This window comes from Urocitellus parryii, chromosome 10 (assembly GCF_045843805.1).
Source record: "Urocitellus parryii isolate mUroPar1 chromosome 10, mUroPar1.hap1, whole genome shotgun sequence".
NCBI lineage: Eukaryota > Metazoa > Chordata > Mammalia > Rodentia > Sciuridae > Urocitellus > Urocitellus parryii.
The window spans coordinates 121,161,121-121,184,565 of record NC_135540.1 but is presented as its reverse complement, the minus strand read 5'-3'; positions in this window follow the sequence as shown (position 1 = coordinate 121,184,565).

Sequence of the window (23,445 nt, the reverse complement as noted above, 5' to 3'; positions counted from 1 at the left end):
TATTGCACTAGGATGACTAGAAGTCTTAGGATCTGAAGACATTTGTAATAAAGGACATCTTTGAAGGCTTGGTCTTATCAATTGTCCTAGAAATGCTATCATTGAAGACACCCATATCATTGATTCCTACCCATAAGCCCCCTTCTGGTTGCTAATTGGTGAAAGTCCATGGGGTGTGAGGATTAGTGCCAATCTGTGTCTGTATTTATGGAGGCTTTATTCTGTTTAGGATAATGAAATTATAATTTATATTTTATAACAATATCTTCATCTTTCAACATCAAATATTTATGGGAAGCCCTGGCTGCCATTTTTCTTTTCTTTGTCAAAAATGAAACATACATACTCCATTATGTTGGCTTTTTATGATAATTGTCCTAATCATTCAGTAAAGCAAGATTACTTTTGCCAGTTTCACAAGCTATCCAATCACATACTTTGAAATTGTCTAGGTGTGGGAGAATACTCTGAGCAGATGGTCAAGCCTCACTGGTAGGTTTTTTGACATCAATTGAAGCAACTCTTAACAGCCCAGACATTAGATCAATAAGCTCAGACTCTAGACAGATTTGAAAAGTGGAGAGGAGAGCCAGTCTTGGCTTCTGGTGCAAAGCTCAAGCTGATAACAGAAGCTAGTCTGTACAGTGTATGCTGTGATAGCTTTCACAGAGTATAGTTAGCCATTAAACAGGTGACAAAATGAGCTGGCAGAATATCCAGAAGAAGTTAACCCAGTTAAGATAATTAATTACAAAGCATGGAAGACTTGTATTTGACACAGGATTCTACCACATAATAGTGGGATCCTCAGATTCTCATATCTATTCAATGAGAATGTAAAATGCTCAAGTAATTTTATATGAATCTGTTATGAAAGGAAGATTCATAAACATTTGAAGACAGAAGAAACCCTGCCTAGGATCTAAAAATCCAATTATGAGGAGGAAACAAATAATACTAAGAGTAAATAGTTATTATGCAGTAACAAAATGTACTGTCTTATTTCTTTAGTATTTCACAGATTGCAAAAGAAATTTACAAACATTATATCAAAGCTTTATCTCCCATAAATCAGGCAGGGTTTATTAACTCATTTTAAGGTTGAAATAAAAATATGAAAACTTAAATGTATTAGCTATGTTTAAATTGTAAGAGAAATGAATTACATCCTAAAATGCCTTGAAGTTAAAAGAGATTTTACTAGCTTATGTAATAACAAAGTGTGAGATTAGGGAGGGTTTCAGGCATAATTAAATGTAAGGCTAATAAGAAAGTCATCTCACTTTATTTAAAAAAATAGCATTGCTTATATTTTGCTTCATTCTTAGGTACTGAGTGGTCTTCTCAAATAACTCTGAGCATATTTCACGTGGTAGGAGTAAAACGGCTGTTGCACCTTCAAAGGAAAAGCTGCCCTCAAGGTGGGTTCAATTTTTTTAAGAACATTTGAAAAATATCCGAGAATAACTCCTACCTCAGAGGCTTCTATAACACATCATTCAACTAGCATCTGGATGTATAGAAATATGATCTGCTATCAGACAAATGCTCAATACACACAGAGTAGTGTAAGGTGAAACCTGTAGCTTGACCCACATGAACAAAGAATCCTGAACAAATGGATAACCACATGAAAACTGGGGTTGATGCTCAAGAAGGAGGAGAGAATGCTGAGATGCCAGCAAAAATGCATAAAGCTGTAGATGGACAGTTAAAGGAACATGGTGCAGGTCCCAACAGAATGCAGATATTCTGAGCACATGCATACAAAGGAAGAAGCAAACACAAACTTTATTTTTTCAAATCTAATGAGATCGTAAAGAGGTAGGAAAAAAAGGTATGCACAAATGTGATGTGATTCAAAAGATTAACACAAAAAATGTTGTTATAATTATTAGAGTAACTAAAGTAGTATGCTTTATATTAGATGAGCCCTGAAAAGTTTCATGGAAAGAAGTCCACCAGGAGAATTATACAAGCTTCCTTCCTATTGTACATTTGGTGGATACAATTCTAACTGAAGTTACAACCAGAAGAATTCCCTAGGCAATATATCTGTAGAGGTACATGCAGGGAAACTATTTTTCTATGCAATGCATTTTGGCTGCTTCATTTTATCATGGTATATTCTTTAACAGGTTTAAACACTATCAAGCATTGACAGATATATACTCATTTCTGAAACACAAGTGTAGCTGGTGATATTTCCTGCTGAGAAGCTGAGTTCTATACTCTGTTGAAGTTACAGACCATAAATACAGGACTGAGTCCTCAGTAATTACTTCTTCATTTTAAGTCATGAGGCAAATAACCTCATGTATTTATAGCCAACTCTATTAAGTATTCAATGATTATTTGTTGACTCATGCATTGATTTTAATGCAGGGTGGTGTTATTTGAAAGTATATGTTGGTAGAAAAAGATCTAATTGGTCTGATTAGATAGGCTGCTTGGCCTTCACAAACATCTTGGGTGTACTATTTGCGGATTTTTGCAAATATAGATTAGAAAATAGAAATGGAGGAGGGAAAGAGAACGGAAGGGGAGAGACAGAGAAGGCAGAAGGACTGATGATAACACATTTCAGCTTAGTTCACTGAAAATCTATAGTCTTTCCCAGAGTTTGCTTTCATGTTTTCTTTTCTTTTCACAGTATGTTGATGTAAAAGACTTTTTTTTTTAAGACTGGAGCTAATTTGGTAACTTATAAAAGCTGTATCATTTTGATAACACCCATTCAAGCAATTAACTGAAAATTGGATCATCATAGAGTGCTTAATACTGGGGTCACTATTTGGTGGCCAACCTGGTGCCATATAACTCTGGAAAAGTATTGTGAAACAACACAAATGTATTTATATTGGAAATAAATAACAATGACTACTGACTTAGTATGGTAGTGATATAATTTAGTAAAACACTAAGCAGAGAGATTTGTATTAATATTGGCCTAAAGACATTTATGGGGTTATTTTTCAAACATGACCACAAGTCATAGTGGTCTTATTAACTTTATTTGGCATTAAGTCTTTGTGTGTGTGTGTGTGTATGTGTGTGTGTGTGTGTGTGTTTGTATGTAGGGTACTGGGGATTGAACCCAGGGTCTTATGTATGCAAGGCAAGCACTCTACCAACTGAGCTATATCCCCAGCCCATGGCTGTTTTTTAAATTTTTGAATTATGAGAGTTTTTAAAAATAAAGGCCAAATCATTCTAATGCATATTCCTTCTCACTCTTTTCAATCTTTGAATAAGTTAGATTTTTTTCCATGTTTCCACCTACCCATTTTTATAGAAAGAGACTATTTTTATTTTGACAGGATGAAATGCCTGAATGTTATAATCAATTAAGACTATCAGCAGTGTGAATATACTGGACATATGGAATCTACAAACATAGAGGCACTTGAGAATACAGAAGTGAATTTTAAGTAAAAATTCAAAAGTATTTATTTTTCTACTTAAATCTAGGTGAGTCTTTGTATGTTTTATAGTATCCTATGTGCTGGACATATGAATCCTATTATTTTGCTATTACTATTGGTGACATAGTTCATTATTGTTAAACATTTTTTTAAATGCATTTTATTTTAGAACAGTTTAGATTCATAGAAAATTGAAAAGAGTGCAGAGATTTCTCACTCAATTTTCCTTAGATTTTATCTAATGTGTTTATACTGTTTCAGGATTCTATCCCTGATACCACATTGCATAGAGTTTTTATGAAAACTCCTCTTTGATAAGACATTTACTCTGACTTTCCTTGTTTTCATAACTTGCACAGTTTGAAGAGTACTGGTCATATATATTCCTCAACTGAAATTGGTCTGATACTTTTTCTCATTATTAGACTGAGTTTATGGATTTGAGAGGAAGACTACAGAGGCTAAGGGGTTTCTTCATCACATCAAACTAAGATGCATATTATCAGCCTAACATCACTGTTATTCATTTTGAATACTTGGTGGGAAATTATGTTTCACTTCTGTAAAGGTTGAATGTCTACAAAAATTACTTGGAACTATGTATGAGAGATTGTTATCTCATTCATTTTTTCCGTCATTCCTTCTTTATTTTTTTGTATCAATGTGGAATCTTGAATATTAGTTATCACATTTTTGGGTCTTACAATTGGTTTTGATATCTCTTTAATGAAAATCTGTATTTATGTGCACGTGTATACATGTGTGTGTTTATCACATAACCATATTTGGACACTAAGAAGGGTTCCCAAGCATTTACATTGTGACCCTGTCTTAGAATTAGCCATTTCTCTAAGGAGTACTGGGTTCCTTCGTGTTATGATTTAGATATAAAGTGTCCCTCAAAAACTCATGTATGAGACAATACAAGAATGTTTAGAGGTGTGAAATGATTGGATTATGAGAGTCTTAACTGAAACAGTGTATTAATCCTTCAGTAGAAATTAACTGGGTGGAAACTATAGGCAGGTACAGTGTTACTTGAGGAGGCAGTACCAGAGGTTGTGCCTTTGGGGTATATATTTGGTCCTTGTTAAATAGAGTTTCCCTCCACTTCTTGGTGTAATGTCCTGAGCCACTTTCCTCTGCCACATGTGCTATGATGTCCTGCCTTAACTTGAGCCCTGAGGAATAGAGTCAGCCATTTATGGACTGAGACTTTTGAAATTATGAGTGTCAAATTCTTTCTTCTCTAAAATAGTTCTTGTTGGGTGTTTTGGTAGCAGCAGCAAAAAAAAAAAAAAAATATGGACTAAAACACTGTGATTATTGGATGGTGTTAGGAACCAATATTTGAGTGTCCAGTGTATTTACAGCTACTGGGATATCCTTATTTTTAGGTTTTCTTGCCTGAAAGAACATGAAAAATATGTGTAGGTATTTTGTAAGTCTAAGCAACTATAATTATTTCTATATGTAACTACTTGAACCTATATTAATCTACAGATGAGTTCATACTAATATCACCTCCACTAATGCATTAGCATAAAAATCAATCTAACTTCCAGTACTTGCATATTCCAAGTCTCCCAAGAGCATAAGAAATGTCTCCAACCATCCAATATCAATTTAATTAATTTTTAAATTTCCGTGTCCATATATAGTAGCATCAGGAGTGTCATTGAATATCATAACAAGAAACCATTTTATTAACTAACATACTGAGCTTAGTTTCCAATATTTTTTTCCTAAATTTTATAGATTCCACTCATTACCCAAATTATTAAATATGCACACTCCGATTGCTGAGGTCATTTTCTGCTTTGCCTCTTTGACAGGGGTCACTTACCTATAATTTTGTGGGTCATCTGTGCCATTTCTGTTCTATTCTATTCATCCATGTGTTTATTCTTTTGACAATATAAAATAGTCTTAATTATTATAGTTTTATAATAAATGTTTAATGGAAAATGGTCTTCATTATTATAGTTTTATAATAAATCTTTAATGGTAATATGACTTCTTTGATATTTTTTACTCTTTTTTAACAGTTTCTGGAAACATCTTGGTATTTTTTCATTCTATGTAGGCTTTAAAATAGTTTTATTAATATCTAAAAAATAGGTTGATGGAATTTTGATTGGGATTGATATCAATCTTCAGATAACATGGGGAAGAATTGACATTTCAATTCATAACATGAAGTATTTCTCCATTTATTTAGAATTTTAGTGTTTTCTTTGGAGTTCTGTACTTTTTGGCATATAGTTTTTGAATGTATCGTGTTAAAGTTGTAGCTAAGAATTTTCCTTATTGGTGCTATCATAGATAATTTTTTTTAATTTCACAATTTACTTTTTAATTGTGGTCTATAAGTAAATGGCTTTGTGTATTGTCCATTTATCCTCCAATATTGTTATACTTACTTATTAATTCCAGGAGGTTGTTAGAGTAGTTTTGAAACCGCCAGTTGATGGTGACAGTTCTGCTCCCTCACATGTTGAAGTATAACATTAGAGAAGCATGTGGAGGCAAGCATATACAGTAGGGTTTATTTAAAAAGGGGTAACATAGACTTCTCCCGGGAGGTAGGGAGAAGGAGGCCATAGCTGATATCCTGGTATCCCAAGAAGTGAGGTGTTCTGCTCTTTTTATATGTCCAATGCTTCCTTTGTTCTTCTGTCCTCTTCCCCTTATCTTTCTCCTTCTTGTGTAGGTGATTAGGCCCAGGAAATGCTCAATGGGATGGCCAAAAGGTGGGAAAAAGTTGGGCTGAATCGGGAAGGGCTGGATGAGGCAGCCCAGAACATATTAACATCTCATTGTAGGGAAGGGGCAATTCCTGGGATTGGTTACCTTAGGAATAAGTTGCAGCAGGGGCAGGTTATCTTGGGTAGAGTAGAGGAAGGACTTTGAAGGCATTTCAATCATCTGGGGGCAGTCTCCAACTTCCCTGACTCACTCAAAGTGGCTTCTTATATCTGACCTGACTCGACTTACCTATCAATACCTACTGCCTGTCTAATTCTGGCTTGGTTTCTTAGGGGTTTTCTTTTTCTTTCCTTTCTTTCTTTTGTTGGGGGTAGGGGTTAGCAGGCATTAAACCCAGGGGTGCTTAACCATTGAGTGACATCCCCAGACTTTTTTTTTTCTTGTTGGAGGCAGGGTCTCACTAGGTTGTTTATAGTCTCACTAAATTGCTGAGGCTGGCTTCACACCTGCAGTCTTCCTGCCTCAGCCTTCCACACCACTGGATTACAGGAGTGTGCACCACATCTGGCTAGTGTTTCCATTTACATGATCATGCCATGTGCTAAAAAGACAGTATTATTTCCTTCTCATTTCAAAACTTTTCATATATTTTTCATGTACAATTGCACTTGCTAGTCTTTCTAGAATCATGTTTGAAGAGGAGTAGTGAGAGAGGATATCCTTACTTGTTTCCAGTCATAGGTGACAAGTATCTGATTTACATATGATATTAATTGTAGTTATTTTTTATCAAGTTGAAAAAGTTCACATATCGTGCTAATTTTCTAAGTTTTTATCCTGAATGGGAGATGGACTTTACAGAAGTTCCTTTTCCTTCAAATGATGTAATCAAATTATTTTTCTTCATTAACTTCTTTAAGTGCCAGACAATATCATTTGATTTTAAAATGGTAAACCATTCTTGTATGTGTAATTTTTTGTGTGCATTGTTGTTATCAACTTGTGACTATTCTTTGAGGTCTTTTATGTTTAAATTAACACCAAGTATTACTATGCATTTTCCTCCCTTATAATGAATTTATCTGAATTGATGTCACCTAATGATTGCCCCATTTTAGGAAGTTAGAAAATGTTCACTCTGTGTACAGAATTTGGAAGACATTGTGAAAATTGATGCATTTTTCTTAAATAATAGGAAGAATTAATTAATGAAAAAGTATGTACCTTTTTCAAATTTTTTTACTAAATTATTCATTTCTAATTTGATTCATTTAGATTTATTTCATAGATGTAAAAAGCCATTCATGTTAACTGTTTCTCCCCATAGGAATTTCATTAACTTATATCCTTCAAGATATTGATAAATATCATTTAGCATATCAAGTTTTGTAAGAACAGAGTTGTTCATAAGGCTCCAGGAACAATGACTTCTCTCTCATTCTGATAGTGGTAATTCATAATCTCTCTCTCTCTCTCTCTCTCTCTCTCTCTCTCTCTCTCTCTCTCTCCATTAACTCACCCAATGGTTTATTAATCAAAATGATCTTTCCAAGTTTTCCACTTTTTATTTCATTGGTGTTCTCTATTGTTTTCCTGTTCGATTATATGAATTTTGTCTTTAATTTTTTATTTGATTTATTATTTAATCTTCTGTTAGAATTAAAGTCCTCTTATCCCTTTAGTTTCCTAAGTCCCAAACTGAGGCCATTGATATTAAATTTTTCTTTTTTCTAACAATAGGTTGTTAACACTGTAAATTCTCTTGAAGTATTCCTTTGGGTGTAACCCAAAGTTTTCATGAGTAAATATTTCTCTTGTGACTTCTTTGACAAATGTGTTCTTAGAAATGTGTTGTTCCATCTCCAAATGTTAGGGAATTTTTTTTTTTTGGTTATCTTTCAGTTACTAATTTGGACTTTAATTTCAATCTAGTGGAATTATATTTTCCAAATTTTTTAATAGCTCAGGTTTGTTTGTTTTTGCTAGAATGTGGACTATCTTTGTAAGTGTTCCATAGAAGTTTTCGAAGATTGATTGGAAAGCTGCATTTGGATGGAGTATTCCTCAAATGTCAATTAAATCTGGTTGATTGATTTCACTCAATGTCAAATATATTTTTTATTGATTTTATGCTGGTTTGATCTATCAATTAATTAAAAAATATATTTAAGCTGTCTTAACCTACTGATATTGATGTAGCAAAATACCATTACCAATAAAGAAGACAGAATAAGAGGAAATTATTTCTTGCAGTTTTAGAAACTGCAGTTTCAAGACCCCAGCAGATTTGGTGTCTGGCAAGAGCCTTTCTTTTAGTTCATATACTTTACCTTTTCACAGTGTCTTCATGTGGTTGAAGTAACAGGGGTCTCTCTCACACCTCATTTATAAGGACATTTATCTCCTGCCTGAGAGTTCCTCCCTCATGTCCTGATCATCTCCTAAATGCCTCATTTTCTAATACTGCCATCTTTGGGGTTAAAATTTCAACACTTGAGTACTGGGGGATACAAACACTTTTACTCACTCACACAAACTCTTTTACCTTACATATTTTGATAATTTATCATTAGCTTTATACAAATTTAGCATAGTTATATATTCTTGGAGAACTGGCTTTTTTATCATTATGTAATACTACCTTCTATTCCTTATAACATTCCTTTCTCTGATTTTTTTAAATACCTACTCTAGCTTTATTTTAGTAGTATAAACAAGGTATAATATCCCCCACCCATTTAGTTTAATCTATCTAAATCTTTATATCAAAGCAGACTTCTTTAAACTTCAAATAGATATTTTTTTAATCTGCTCTGTCAATTTATTTTACTTGGTGTTTTTAGACCATGCACATTTAAATTGATTATTAAGATAGTGGAATTGCTGTACACAATTAATAACTGTTTTTTATTTTATATATTATTTTTTCTTCATCCTTTATCTATCCTTTTTGATTTTGATTTAGCATTAAATATCATCACATCTTATCTCATGTTTTAACATATCAATTGTACTTATTTAAAAATAAACAATGGTTATGTTAGAGTCAGTATATTGATTTTAAAATAATCTAAATATACTATAAAATAATACTATGTTATTGCATGTACAATATTCGTATCCTATAAGCATTTTTTAATTTTTCTCTTTTTTATGTTTCACATTGATTTAAATCATTTATATGCTATAATATATATATATAATATATATATATATATATTATATATATATATATATATATTGTTGTTGTTGTTGTTGTTTGTTTGTTTGTGGTGCTGGGGATAGAACCCAGGTCCTTGTGCCTGGGAAGCAAGCACTCTACCAACTAAGTTGTATCCCCAGCCCTACCGACTACCTTTAATATTATTATCTTTAAATTATTTCTTAATAAGTTAAAAGATAAAATTTCAAAAAATATGTTACCTCTATATATTCCATGTATGATACTCTTAATTTTTATGTAAATTTAAGCTTTGGAGCTATACAATTTTCCCAGTAGTTTTTTGGACATATTAAACATAGTTATTTTAAAATCCCTATTTGACAAATTTCAACATCTATCTCATATTTGAGTCTCTTAAAGACAATGCTTTGTCTTTTCCAAATGTGTATTTTCTTTCCTTTTGGCATGCCTTGTAATTTTTTCTTGAAACCATATATGAAGTATCAGGTAACAGGAGTTGGATGATATACTCCTTTAATGTGAGGATTTATGTTAGTCTGGTTGGATGCAGGGCTGTGTTTAATGTTTTCTGCAATTGTATGTGCCAGAGGATTAAAATTCTTCTCTTATCTTTGTTTGGTTTCTATCTATGTCTAGAGGAGAGTCTAAATCTACCAGCATCTCCTACTGTTATTCACGGCTGTACTCTGGAATCCTGTTGGTGTGGCAATAAATTATAAATAAGGAAAGTTTTATATAACCTTCTGGTGAAGTCTCAGTCTTTTAGTGGACCTGTGGGCCTGTTTTCACACATTTCTTACCATTTTTATCCCTACTTAGGTGGGAAAGAAAGACTAAAGTTTGGAGATCTGAAAACAATCTTTTAAATGGGATAACACTGTATTAGTCTCACCACCTGCAGATTATGGGCAAATCTCTGGGTATTTCACAGTGGTTACTCTTTCCTTCCCTCTGTTTAGCAGGGGTGTGCCTTTCTTGGCTCCTTACAGTGAAAACCTTGTATGATTTTTGAAGTAGTACTCAGTGGCCTTCAAGAATTTCTCATTCATTTAGTTCAAGTTCAGTGTATGTTATTTATACAGATTTTCTGTTCCTGTTAACCATATTAGCTTCTTCTCCAGGTAAGAAGACCTTGACTCTGAATTTTGGGTTTATCTGCCTCTCTGTATTTCAGAGTGTCAGTTTGTCTTTAAACCTCAGTGTTCTTATGATTCCAAGAAAAGTCATTTATTTTAATTTAATATTTTTAATTGATAAGAACAAGAATGACAGTTTAGAAATCCATTGCATGTTAGAGGTGGAACTAGAAAACAGACATGTTTCAAATTACAAACCAGCTACAAATAGAAATAGATAATATTTCATAAAGGTAAGAAATATTTTATGTGTATGCATAAATGAGTTGTAAATTTGTACACATGTAACGGGACAAGTTAAAAAAAAACTGGTCAAATTGCAAAATGGCATAAAATATGCTGATGTCAAGAATTGATTCATTTTTTATTTTTTCCATCACAATGAACATCCATACATTTGATGCACCTTTTATTTCAATCAGATTAATATAAAACTTAGAATACAATATATTTGGGAATCCATATTGTCATTGAAGGGAAAGCAAGGAATGAGAGATGGGTAAGAAAGAAATGGAAGATGGAGATTAGGTAGAGATACACATGAAAGTTTATTTGTCAGAGCTGACTAATAAAGGCTCTCTCTATATATAGAGAGCTGAGAGAGGCAAATCAGGCTTGGATTCTAGGACTTTTACATGGCAGGCTCAGGAATCAGAGCCCACTGGGTCTTAATTTGTGGGAACAGTTAGGGATTGGGCTGGTATGAGGGAGTGGTAAGCCTTTCTCAGAAACGCCCTTGGGTGGGAAAGCAAAACTTTGCCCATTTTAAATGGTAGCTATCACTTAAGATGGACATCCAGATGCTAAGCAAGGACCTTATAGTTATGGTTTAGATATGAGTTTTCCCCTAAAAGCTCCTGTAGAGACAATGAAAGAAAGTTCAGAGAAACTTCTCTAGTAATGAACTATAGAAATGATCCCTGAAAGAAAGAGACACTGGTATGGCAGTATGTAAAAAGTAGATGTGTAACCGATGTGAATCTGCAATATGTATATATACGGGGTAAAAATAGGAGTTCATAATCTGCTTGAATCAAATGTATGAAATATGATATGTCAAGAGCTTTGTAATGTTTTGAACAACTAATAATAAAAAAAACAAAAAATATTTAATAACAAAAAAAAGAAAGTTCAGAGTGAAATGATAGAGCTAACCTAATGAGAGCATTAATCCATGGTAGAGATTAACTAGGTGGTTATGTAGGCAAGTAGGTTGTAGATGGAGGAAGTGAAATACTAGGAACATGCCTTTGGGGTAAAAATTTTTGTCCTTGGAGACTGAAACTCTCTCTCTCTCTTTGTTTCCTGATGCAATGTTCCCAGGTTCTTTCCTCTGGCACACACTTCTGCCCTGATGGTCTGCCCCACCTCAGACCCTGAAGAGTAGAGCCCTCTGTCTATGGACTAAGACCTCTGAAATCTTGAGTCCCAAAATAAACTTTTTTTACTTTAAAATGGTTCTTGTCATGGATTTTGGTCGCTGCAGTGAAAAAGCTGACTGAAACACATAACTCTCAGTGTCATGAATATAAACCAACTCCTTTCTCTTAGAACCAGGATTTTTGCAGTCATCCCTAAAGTAATTCTCTTATAGAATGACAATGTTCAAAACTCAATCAATTAATTTTGAAAGCCTGGGGAAAATAAACTGTTTTTTGAAGTAAAAATATCAACACAGTGGGAAAAATCACTTTACTTGATCAATAGTGATCAGTACTATTTTGGATATAAGTCATTTCCAAAATCCTTATTTCAAAAAGTTGTTCCCTGAATATGTTCTTCTCATTTCTAAAGACAAGAGTCCTGTCTTCATAATCAAATAAAAAGCCACCATGTGGCTGACAGATTGCAAATATTACAAATCTAGAGAGAATGAATCCTGAGTCCCACCTTTACATTTTCCCTACTATAGCTGTAGATGCTATTGTTCTTCTCTTCTTCTTAATACCATTAAAATATCAGTGAGTGACACTATGTCTCACCTGTCTATGTATATGATCACCATGATTTCAATAAGTCCCCCAAAGTTCATATGGTAGAAACGTAATCTCTAATGCAAAGCTGGGACCTTTAAGAGTTGATAAAGTCATAAGAGCTCTGCCATTTCAAACAGATAATTCTGTTATCACCAGGTGGGTTAGTTATTTCAGAAGTAGGTTCCTATGAAAAGATAAGTTCAGACCTTTTTTTGTTCTCTTTCTTTCCCTAATGTGATGCCTTCCAACATTTTATAACAAAGCAAGATGTTTCACCAGTTGCTAGCACTTTATCTAAGGACTTCCCAAACTCCATAATTAGAAGGAAATAAATTGCTTTTCTTCATAAATTATCCAGTCTCAGGTATTCTGTTATAGCAGCACAGTTTGACTAAGACAATCATATTAACTTCCCATCTAATTTAATTTGATTCATTTCAATGATGAGGTGATTGGATCTCGAAGAAGGAAAGTACCTTAGATATAATAAAATAATGGCCCCATTAACTCAACTCATAAGAATTAAAGGTAAAATTTAAATCAGAACTGTTTTATACCAATGTATATCATATTAAATCCTGTCTTTATGTGTGTAATTAACACTGGATAAAAATAGTTTTTCCTTCTAAATTAACTAACCTAATATTTAAATAAAGAAATAAAATGGCAAAAATTCCTAATATGTAAGCTGACCCCCTTAGATATGTGTATTCAAAACTATATATGAAAAAGTATATTGAAAGCCTTATTTATTTCAAAATTTGTAAGATGAAGAACATTATGATATTAAGGGATAATTTAAAGGATATTAAATTTCTGATGCTTTTTCTTAAGTAAGCTCATTCTAAATTTTCTTAAATTACTTAAGATTATTAAATACTTGTTATTTTTATCACTAAGGGAATTTGAATTCCAATTTTTATAACAAAATATAAAATTAATCATTAAAAATATCTATAGGAATAATTGTTAAGCTGGAAATCTGAGAACTTAAATTCTGGGCCAATATGAAATACTTGCTTTTATCACAAAGAAAAGAACTTACTCACCATGAATGTTTATTTCCTCTTTTTAAACCAGAGAAGATTATGGTATGTGACTGCTTCACTCCTTTCAGTTCTGCAGTTGTTCATCTGGTTTCACTCACAAACTCATTCTTCAAAGACATCTAATCTTCAATTTTATTTCCAGTATATATTTCTTACATTTATATGAATGCTGGCTGCAATTGCCATTGGATTTCAAATATCTCATTATTAAAAATGTAGATACTACTGCTTTTATTTTTCAATTTAATATCTTGAAAAAATGAGGGCTATTTTCAAAGGAGAATTTTTTTAAAAAAACTAATATAATTTCTTATGAAATTGAAACATTTGTACTTCTTTCTCTTATGACTGTCTTGCTTCTCTCTTTCAAAACATAAATTTACCATTTCCAATAAGCTTTTTGAATACACAGTTGGTTTCACAGATGATCACAAGTTGAGAAGAAATAGAAATAATAGATAAAGTGCCTGTGTGACAAAATACTTTGGTTGCTTGTGTGACGCATATCAGAATCACAATGGAGTCACTTATGTCAAATCCTAAAACATGGGGTTGCAAAGCCATGAAGGTGGAGGAGGGAGCCTGCTTGGATATTTGTCTGATAACAGCAACCATCATGAAAATCTCTGCCAAAATTACAACATTGCCTAAAGAACCACAGCATTATGCAAAACTCACAGATAAAGATGCCTGCCCAGCCACTGGCTATTCAGTCTTGGTTGGACTCCTCTGACTCTTGTAGCTACAGATAATCATTTCAAAATAACTTATATAACCTTTCTCATTTTACCTTTGTCTTCTTTTTCACCTCTGGGTATTCCCATCATGGCACACATATCCCAGATTACAATTCTCTATCATTCACAAATACAATTTTTGTTTTTGAGACCTGGTCTTTTCTGCTACTCATTTTAGTTGATATAGGTGTTTAGATATGCCAATTCTTCTTGAAATATGATGAAAGAAATAACTACCACTAGATTAAACATGTAGAGATAATACCGCTAAGATTTGAAGATTTCTCAGTTACATTTCTGTGGTTTTTTCCTGAACTTTTTAAACTGTATGATTTTATTAATATGACATTCTGATCATTACTGCAATAATGCTAACTATATAACAGGTCAATTAAAAACTTGTGACTTAAAACAGTTATGTATTTAGATCAATCTTCTGTGATTCTGTAGTTCAGGCTGTGTTTATATGTGCAAGATTTCTACTTGTTTTGGCAAACCTCACACAAAATCTGTGGTCAGGTACCAGGTTGTCTGGTGATTGATTGGTCTAGAGGTGTCTCACATGGATGGTGTGATGATGTCTCACATGGATGCTTCAAGTCACAAGCCTGAAGTTATTGGTTTATTTCAATATTTTTTTCTAACACCTCAAAACAAAATTTTTATTAATTTTGCTTTGAAAATATTTGAATCAACATTATTGACGTGTGATTTTTGTTCCATGAAATGCACAGATTTTAAAGTACAGTTTATCTAGTATTGACAAGTGCATACACTTGTGAAAACATTACCTTATTCAAGGTATAGAATATTTCCAAATTCTTCAAACTTCCCTCATTACCCTTTATAGTAAGATTAACCCTCCCACAGCAACCATTGATCTAAGATCTTGCACCACAATTTAGATTTATCTGTTCATAAATTTAATATAAAAAGAAACAGAGTTTATATATGTTGTATCTTCTCAATCCACTTTTGAATTCAGTTTGATCTGATGAGCTCAAATTCCCCAAAGTCTCCTAGATAAATACCTTAATTTCAAGCTATATAATTTGCATTTTTATAAGCATAGTTCAGAAGTCCTGGGATAAGAGATATTATACAACAGGGGTATTTTAAGGTTCACATGAATATTGGTTATTTATAAACATTTCCCCATCTTTACTGTGGACAGCCCTTTATGTTTCTCAAGGTCCCAGTAGAGCCCAACCTAGTTCCCACACCAGCAACACATTCCCTTATACTGTTTTTGATCATTTCCCAAGTAGATTGTCAGTTACCTATTTAGTTGTCTCAGATTTTGTATTTGGGAGAATTTTAAACAAGACAAAGAGCAAGTTGTCATGTTTACAGGTAGATCATTGTAATGTTTAATTTATAAGGCAATGAAAGTCTCAAGGGATGAAAGAAAGAAGATAGTTTAAGACAGGTAACTGATAGTATTTCAAAACTTATTGTGGAGGAGTGGAGGAGAAAGAACAATTGAGAAGATTAACTTGCAAAGAAGGAAATTGAAGAGATGTGCAATCATATGATATCAATTCTCAGTATGGACCTTAAGCTAATCTGAAGTAATGACACACACATGGATATGGTAAGTTTAATCGATTTGAGCATAATACATGCAATAAGTACTTAGTTGTTTCAAAGTAATTTATTAGTATATTGCTAAATATAAATTTAGATTTAGAAATTTTATTTTGTTAATTTGGTGCTTACAATGAGCCAGTTCTATTCTAAGTTCTTTATAATAGTAAATTAGATCCTTGTAATAGTCTTATTGGTGGTTACTATGAATAACATACCCATTTTAGAGATAAGAAAATTGAAGAGCAGAACAATTTAGTAATTTTTCCAAGTTTACACAGGAATTACTGATGCTGGAGTTTGAAAGCATAGCCTTTTTACTCCAGAGTTGGAGACACACTAAATTACATTTCTTAATCCTACTGATACTAGTACTGTTTCTGGTTATATTAAAATTAAAATGACTGTGGTGGGTTAAAAATCATGTATTTTGCAATCTTTCAATCAAAAGGTGGAGACTCCCCAGATCTATTACCCATGAGGATTCTGTTACTTGTCTGACCAATAGAATTGGGCAAACCAATTTTGTGTGAGTTCTTCAGTAAAGCTACAGGAGCTCATTTTCATGTTTTTGCTCTCTTGGAGAGAACTTAAGTTATGCTACTGACTGCTGATATTCAACTTGAAAGAGAGAGGATAAGCTAATACACAACCACAGAGTTCCAGGTATATGCAAGACCATAAATAATCTATTTGCAGCCAACTCAGAAAATACTACATGAGTTACCCAGAGAATTATCAGTTAAAAATACTTCTTATGTAACCACAGGATATTAAGAAATTATAAATCATTTAAGGCAATATGTTTTGAGTTGATTTCTTTAAAAAAATAGTTGTAGATGGGCATAATAACTTTATTTTATTTATTTATTTTTATGTGGTGTTGAGGATAGAATCCAGTGCCTGATACATGATAAACAAATGCTCTATCATTGATCAACAATTTCAGCTCTTGTGTTGATTTCTTATACAATGTTAGATAAATGACTCATTGTTACCAGAGAGGCCCCTCCAAATAAGAAGTAATTCTAGCTGCTGCAGACAATAACCAGGCAGCAAAAATGTTATTGTTAAAATTAACAGGTAGAGGTCTGGGGTTGTGGCTCAGCAGTAGAGCTCTTGCCTAGCAAGTGTGAGGCCCTGGGTTCCATCCTCAGCACTACATATAAGTAAATAAATAAAGGTCAATCAACAACTATAAAAAAATACTGAGATCTGTTTTTTAAAAAAATTAACAGGTAGAAATTAGATTTTACTTGTAGGGAGGAATAAGAGGATTCACACAGAACTACAAAACAAAAGCAAAACAAAACAAAAAATAAACGTAGAATATTTTAAAATCTTTCTGCAGATAATCTCTTGCAATAGTGAAATAGTAAATGATAAGGAAATGTGTACCAATATACCATGTGTTTAATACTTTTCACTAAACTATTGCAAGCTAATATTATAAATGGTGTATTTTTATGCACATATTATTCATTTTAAAGAAATAAAACTAGCAGAAACAACAGTAAGATTTGAAGTCACATAAACCAATATTGTAATGCCTACATTGTAATTTGCTGTCTGGCTGGTTTTAGCCAAGCTGTTTAAATTACCTCTGCCCAAGTTTGCTCACATGTAAAGTGTGAGCAGTTAATTCAGAAAGTTGTCAGTTAACTAAAGTAACATAATTAGGCAACTATTTCAATGTTGGGCTTAATAATGGGATACAAAGAATTGTAGAGTACTTCTCCATCAACTTATTGAATGAAAACCCATAGTTAATTCTATCACAAGGAATACAATTCCATTTCTCAATTACATTTCTAATGAGGCTCACCAAATATAGTGTGGCTTTCGTATTTAGTTAATCCAACTTTTAATAAATTGGAGGAATATTTCATACTTAAAAAAATCCCTTATCTCTTTTAGGCTTTAGGGCAGAAACTAGAGTGCACAGAATAATTGTTGAGTCAATTTTACACATTCCAAATTACATCTTGGGGAAAATAATAATTATTTTTATACTTATTCTTCTGCTGTCTATCTCCATGAAGATACTAAAACTGTTGTTCACTTTGGACAAAAGGAAAAAAGTCATGCTTATCAATTGTATAAATGATTGTATTCTTGCAAAGAGATTCTCCTTTAACTGAAAAGGCTAAAAATAAAATTATAGATGCTTCTTTTAAATTCTGATTGCCCGATTCTTGTATACAGATCAGCTAGAATGACTAGTAACTAACAAATAAGGAAATTGGGATATCATTATAAAATTATAGATGCTTCTGTTAAATTCTGATTGCCCGATTCTTGTATACAGATCAGCTAGAATGACTAGTAACTAACAAATAAGGAAATTGGGATATCATTCATTTACTCCATGTGCTCCACTTCTTTTAAATATGAGGATCCTTGAAGGTATGGAAATGGACATCAGTAGCAGCACCTCTTCCTAAGACTCCTTCTGCCTCTCACATTTTCTTCAATTATCAATAAGGCTCTGCTTGGGGCTGGAGATGTGGCTCAGCGGTAGCGCGCTCGCCTGGCATGCGTGCGGCCCGGGTTCGATCCTCAGCACCACATACCAACAAAGATGTTGTGTCCGCCGAGAACTGAAAAATAAATATTAAAAAATTCTCTCTCTCTCCTCTCTCACTCTCTCTTTAAAAAAAAAAAATAAGGCTCTGCTTGTACTATAGAAGTATACACAGATATGCTTATTAAATTCAAGAGTCATTTAAAGAATGACTATACCTCTGAAAGAAGGAAGGTTGAAATATTGATTGTGTGTATGATTTCATTCATATTCTAAAAAAAAAAATCAAGTGAAAAAAAGATAATCCCTAAATAACTAAAGTTGAAAATTCAGTATACAGACAAAGTAAGTCATGTGAAAATGGTAAGCTTTCTGTTACTGGTAAATATTATTATATAACTCTGTACTTTGTCTTAGCATTGGCTGCCATGCAACATACAAAAGCAAATAAAAATTTTTTAACTAATTGTTATGGTCTTTGAATATTTATGTCCATGCGCCCCTAAAATTTTATAATTAAAATTTTATTATAGCCATATGCAAATATTTCATTAAATTCTTTATATATATTCAAATAAAATCACAGTTCACCTGATAGCAATTCACAAAGAATTTACTTCATGCAGCACTGTCTCCTTCTCTTCTAAAATCAAAGAAAAGTGAAAATGAGAAAAAAAAATGCATGTTTTTTTGCAACAATAAAAGGAATAAACCTGTAATGAGGGCAGCAACTCTCTTAAGTTTTCCTAATACAAGTTAGCTTTATTATTTTGGGCAGCATATCTCTAAGATAAGATAATTGAGAATAATATTTGCCAGATCCCTTATATAATTTTTGCTTTTTTAAAATAAAAATTTCCCTGATAAAAATATTTAAAAAATCTTTTTTGTTATTATTATCATTTGAAGTTATATTTTTGTGATACACTTAACTTCACAACATATTTCATCTAGAAAGGAATAGAAAAAAAATCTATTCAAAAGTCTTCTGGAATAAATACAGAGGTAGCTGTACTATAAAAATAACAGCAGTTATTTTTTGTTGTTGTTAGTCTAATTATCCTTTAGAAATTTACATAGAAACACTCCATACATTATTTTGTCTGAGCAATATTTTAGGTATATTGAAGAAACTATGGGCATTTAGAGCTCAACTACAGTCATATGAAATTGGGGGCTAAAAAAGGTGTTCTCACCTCTGATTTTTGATCTGGCTTTGTATAAAACTTGAAAGTTGTCACAGCAGCAAAAACCTAACAGCACGTTTAAAGCTAAACTGAAAAACCAACACCTCTTCTTAGATCTGTAAGAAAGGAGAAGCTAAGGGGCAAACCACCATGCTCAAAACTAGAGAAATAAACAGGTGGACACAGAGAATCACCACTTACCAGAGCAGAAAGCCATGAGTAGAAAGCAACTGGGGAGCCATGCTGTTGTAGGCACACTTGAACTTCAATTCACAAATTGCTGAAGGATCAATGTAGATGACTCTCACCTCCAAGAGGCCTACTCTTAGGGCAGCCACTATACTTATGTGAGCTTGATTCCCAGGTTTACCAGATCTTCACAATATATATGTTAGGCAGAAAAAAAAAAATCTTCCCACTTCTTTCAGTGGAAAAGGGAAAAGGAAACACTATGAAATATGTAAGAGAACTCTTCTTTTCTTACAAGGCCTCCATCAGGAAAAACTGTTTTACCAGGTCCTAACCAGTTGGGATTTTCTAGAACCTAACCCTGGGAGAAGGGTAACAAACTCCAGCTTGCTCTAGATTTCCACATTGTACAAAGAAAATACTCAAATTAACCTCCTCTCTTTCTCAGTATAGGACAGAAATTAAGAATTCCAGTTTCTTCCAGGCATTTTGATCAACCTAAGCGGGGGTAAATTGGAGAGGCACCAGTGAATTTCACAGGCCAGGGACACAGGCTCAACCACAGACTGAGACCTAATCATAGAGTTGTGAAATACATCCTCTTCCACATACCTTACCTCCACCTTATGAAGAACTCATGTAATACACAGTCTACCTATCACTACATGTCTGCTCTTTTACAGATAAATAAAATTACACAATAGGATAAAAGAACACACAGTGTTGAAGAGACTGAACGGTCATCTAAACCAGAGTGTGATATGGAAGAAATATTGGAATTATGAAATAAAGAATTTTTAAAAAGTGAACCCTAAGATCAAAATGCTAAGGCTCTTATGGAAAAAGCAGGTGATATATAAAAATAGGTGAATAATGCAAGCAGATAGATGGATGTTCTAAGCATAGAGAACAATAAATACTAGGGATCAAAACATTGTTCCAGAAATAAAAATAAAATGCAGTAAAAACAACAAGAATTGGCATGATTTGAATCTTGAATAAAGAAGAAAGAGATGCTGAGTCACCCATTAGATATATTTGATCAACACAACACAATGCATTATTTACCATCAAATAGCACCAAATGGTCTGATTGTGTTGTCACAAGTGAATATTTGCACAATGTTCCTACAAGCATCTTCACATCAGTGGATTCCAAAACACCATTTACCTGTCAACTGACTACCTTGAGAAGCTAAACTTTGAATGATAATTTGTCTATCTAGTTCCTGAGTCATAACAAATGTACCTCTCATTTGCAGTGTGGAAGTTTGTGGGCCTAGGAGGTATGTGGGGATTCTCTGTATTTTCCTCTCAATTTTGCTGTCAACCCAAAACTGCTCTAGCAAATGTAGTTTATTTTTTAAAGTGAATATTAATTTACTGAAACATCAGCAACACAAAGTATGTCTGTGTTTAATAACAATTTTCATTAGTTCAAGAAATGGGCTTAAGCTTCACTAAGTTATAAATATTCTCATGAATGCTCTATATCTCCAGAAGTTTTGCATTATCAGTGTATTCTAAAAACAAATAAAAAAATCTTAATAATAAAACTTTTATATCACAATGAATACAATTTTGTAAAGGCCTTCTCCAACAAAGTGACTCAGGCTTTAAAAAATTATAACTACAAAATAAGTCAATGTCTGTGAATTCCTTATCTTAGTCTTTTATCAAAAATGATTTTTAACAAATGTCCTTGGGGTGTTCTCTATCCTCTATTGTATAATAAGGATGATAATAACTCCCACAGAAAGAATTTGCTGTGATGAGGAAATGAGTAAATGAATTAAAGTATTTAGAACAAATACCATAGGATTATTAAATGTTAGCTATTAATATTTACTATGCATCACAGGACTACAGAGATGAACTATCAACAGAGAGGTTGCATACTTTTAAGTAAATTATTTTACAAGCATTTGATCACTACTATTTTAATTTACCTCGCTTCACTTGTTGACATAAAAATTAGGTCTTCATTTTCTTCAGCATCATTCCTAATTTGGTCTCAGTTCTTTATTACAGCTTCATTTATAGCTTTGATTGCTCTTCATTCTCTGCTAGTACTTCATTTTCCCTTTGATATGAAACTACCCTTTAACCATATTATTGCCTGTAGACAGTTGCTTTAGTGCACGCAATGTAGAAGATTATATATAATAAACATGGATTTATTTATGAACTTGATTTAGCTGAGCTACGATACAGTGTAATATGAAGTTCCTTGAAGACAAAGTAATTTCTTTTTTTGCTTAACCTCAGTTCCTAGAAGATCACCTGCCTCAATAATACTTTTAAAAACACAATAGAAAGAAAATGTTTGTTTTTTGCTAACAGCTTTTTATGCTGAAATGAATGAATGTTTTGATACAAGAACTTATTAGAATATAAAGTTATTCTACCTTATATAAGTATAACTTTATAAGTATATAAAGAATAACATTTGGCTTTGGCTAAAAAATATTGTTTTCCTAAAACTAATTGTCAGGAAGAGAACCTATAAATTTAAACAATGATTTTTGCTGACAATGGAAATTAATCTCACAGACAACTTTATACTTTCAGAGTTATTTACAAAAAGCTGTTAGTTTCTGCAGAATGGACATTGTTAATTTTAATCTGTAGTGACTAAGAATTCTCATATACAAGGTATGTAGATTAGGTCACAAGAGTTATTACTTGTTGTAGACAACAGAAATAAAGGCACTTCTACTCATGTCACCCGGTCTTAGAATAAGTACAGTATCATCCTCTCATTTCTTCTTCCTCATATTAGAATTTGAATTAAAATTAAAGCAGAAGAAGTTGAGACTTATTTGATACTGTCATCTGTGAACACATACTATTACCAAGTCCTACATAAGTGAATAGATTGAGTAGATATTTATTAGACCTCCCATATTTAAGTTTTCTTATTTCTTTCTTAGAATACACTATGCTTTAATATTATTGCTATACATATGATTCTATGTCTAACATATTCATATATAATTTAAAATATATAAGATATGGTGATATATGTGAATGTGCATATACAGATTTCACATATATTTTACATAATATGCTTATAATACATATTAAATATAGATGACAAATTTTTGATGACCCCTGTTTACCTTAAACTCAATAATTTTCTTCCATATTTAATATAACAATTACAAAGCTGGGCTTTGCTTTTTCCTAATGTATAGGTGAACCAACATTGCAAAAGTCAGAAAGATAATTTTGTATTGTGTCCTTTCTTTAGGCTTGAAAGTGTGCATAATGATTACTTTCCTAGATTCAAAAAGGAAAAAAAAAGCCAATTAAGGTAGAGTTTACATATCAAGTGAAGAGAAAAATTAAAATTAGATAAAGGCTAACATACATTATTCATCTTAGGTCATAGATAAATGGGGGAAAATGACAAGAATGTATCAAAGAGTTATCTACAGCAAAACATGGTTGATGGCAAGAGTAAATGGTGGAGATATAAAAGTCCTGATGCTTTAATTTTTACCTTTTACTTTTTTATGACTGTATTTTTCTTTCATTTTTATCTCCTATTAACAAAACATTTTTGAACATGTCCCACAAAGTAAAATATTGAAAACAATATTTAGTGCATGTAATGATCATAATATTTAAACTTGATTTCAAGAACTAAAATGATTTTATTGAAATATTAATATCACTACAATGTTTGAGTTGGGTATTTTCCCCTATTACTCTCTGGCAAGCAAGAGTCAACTTTTCC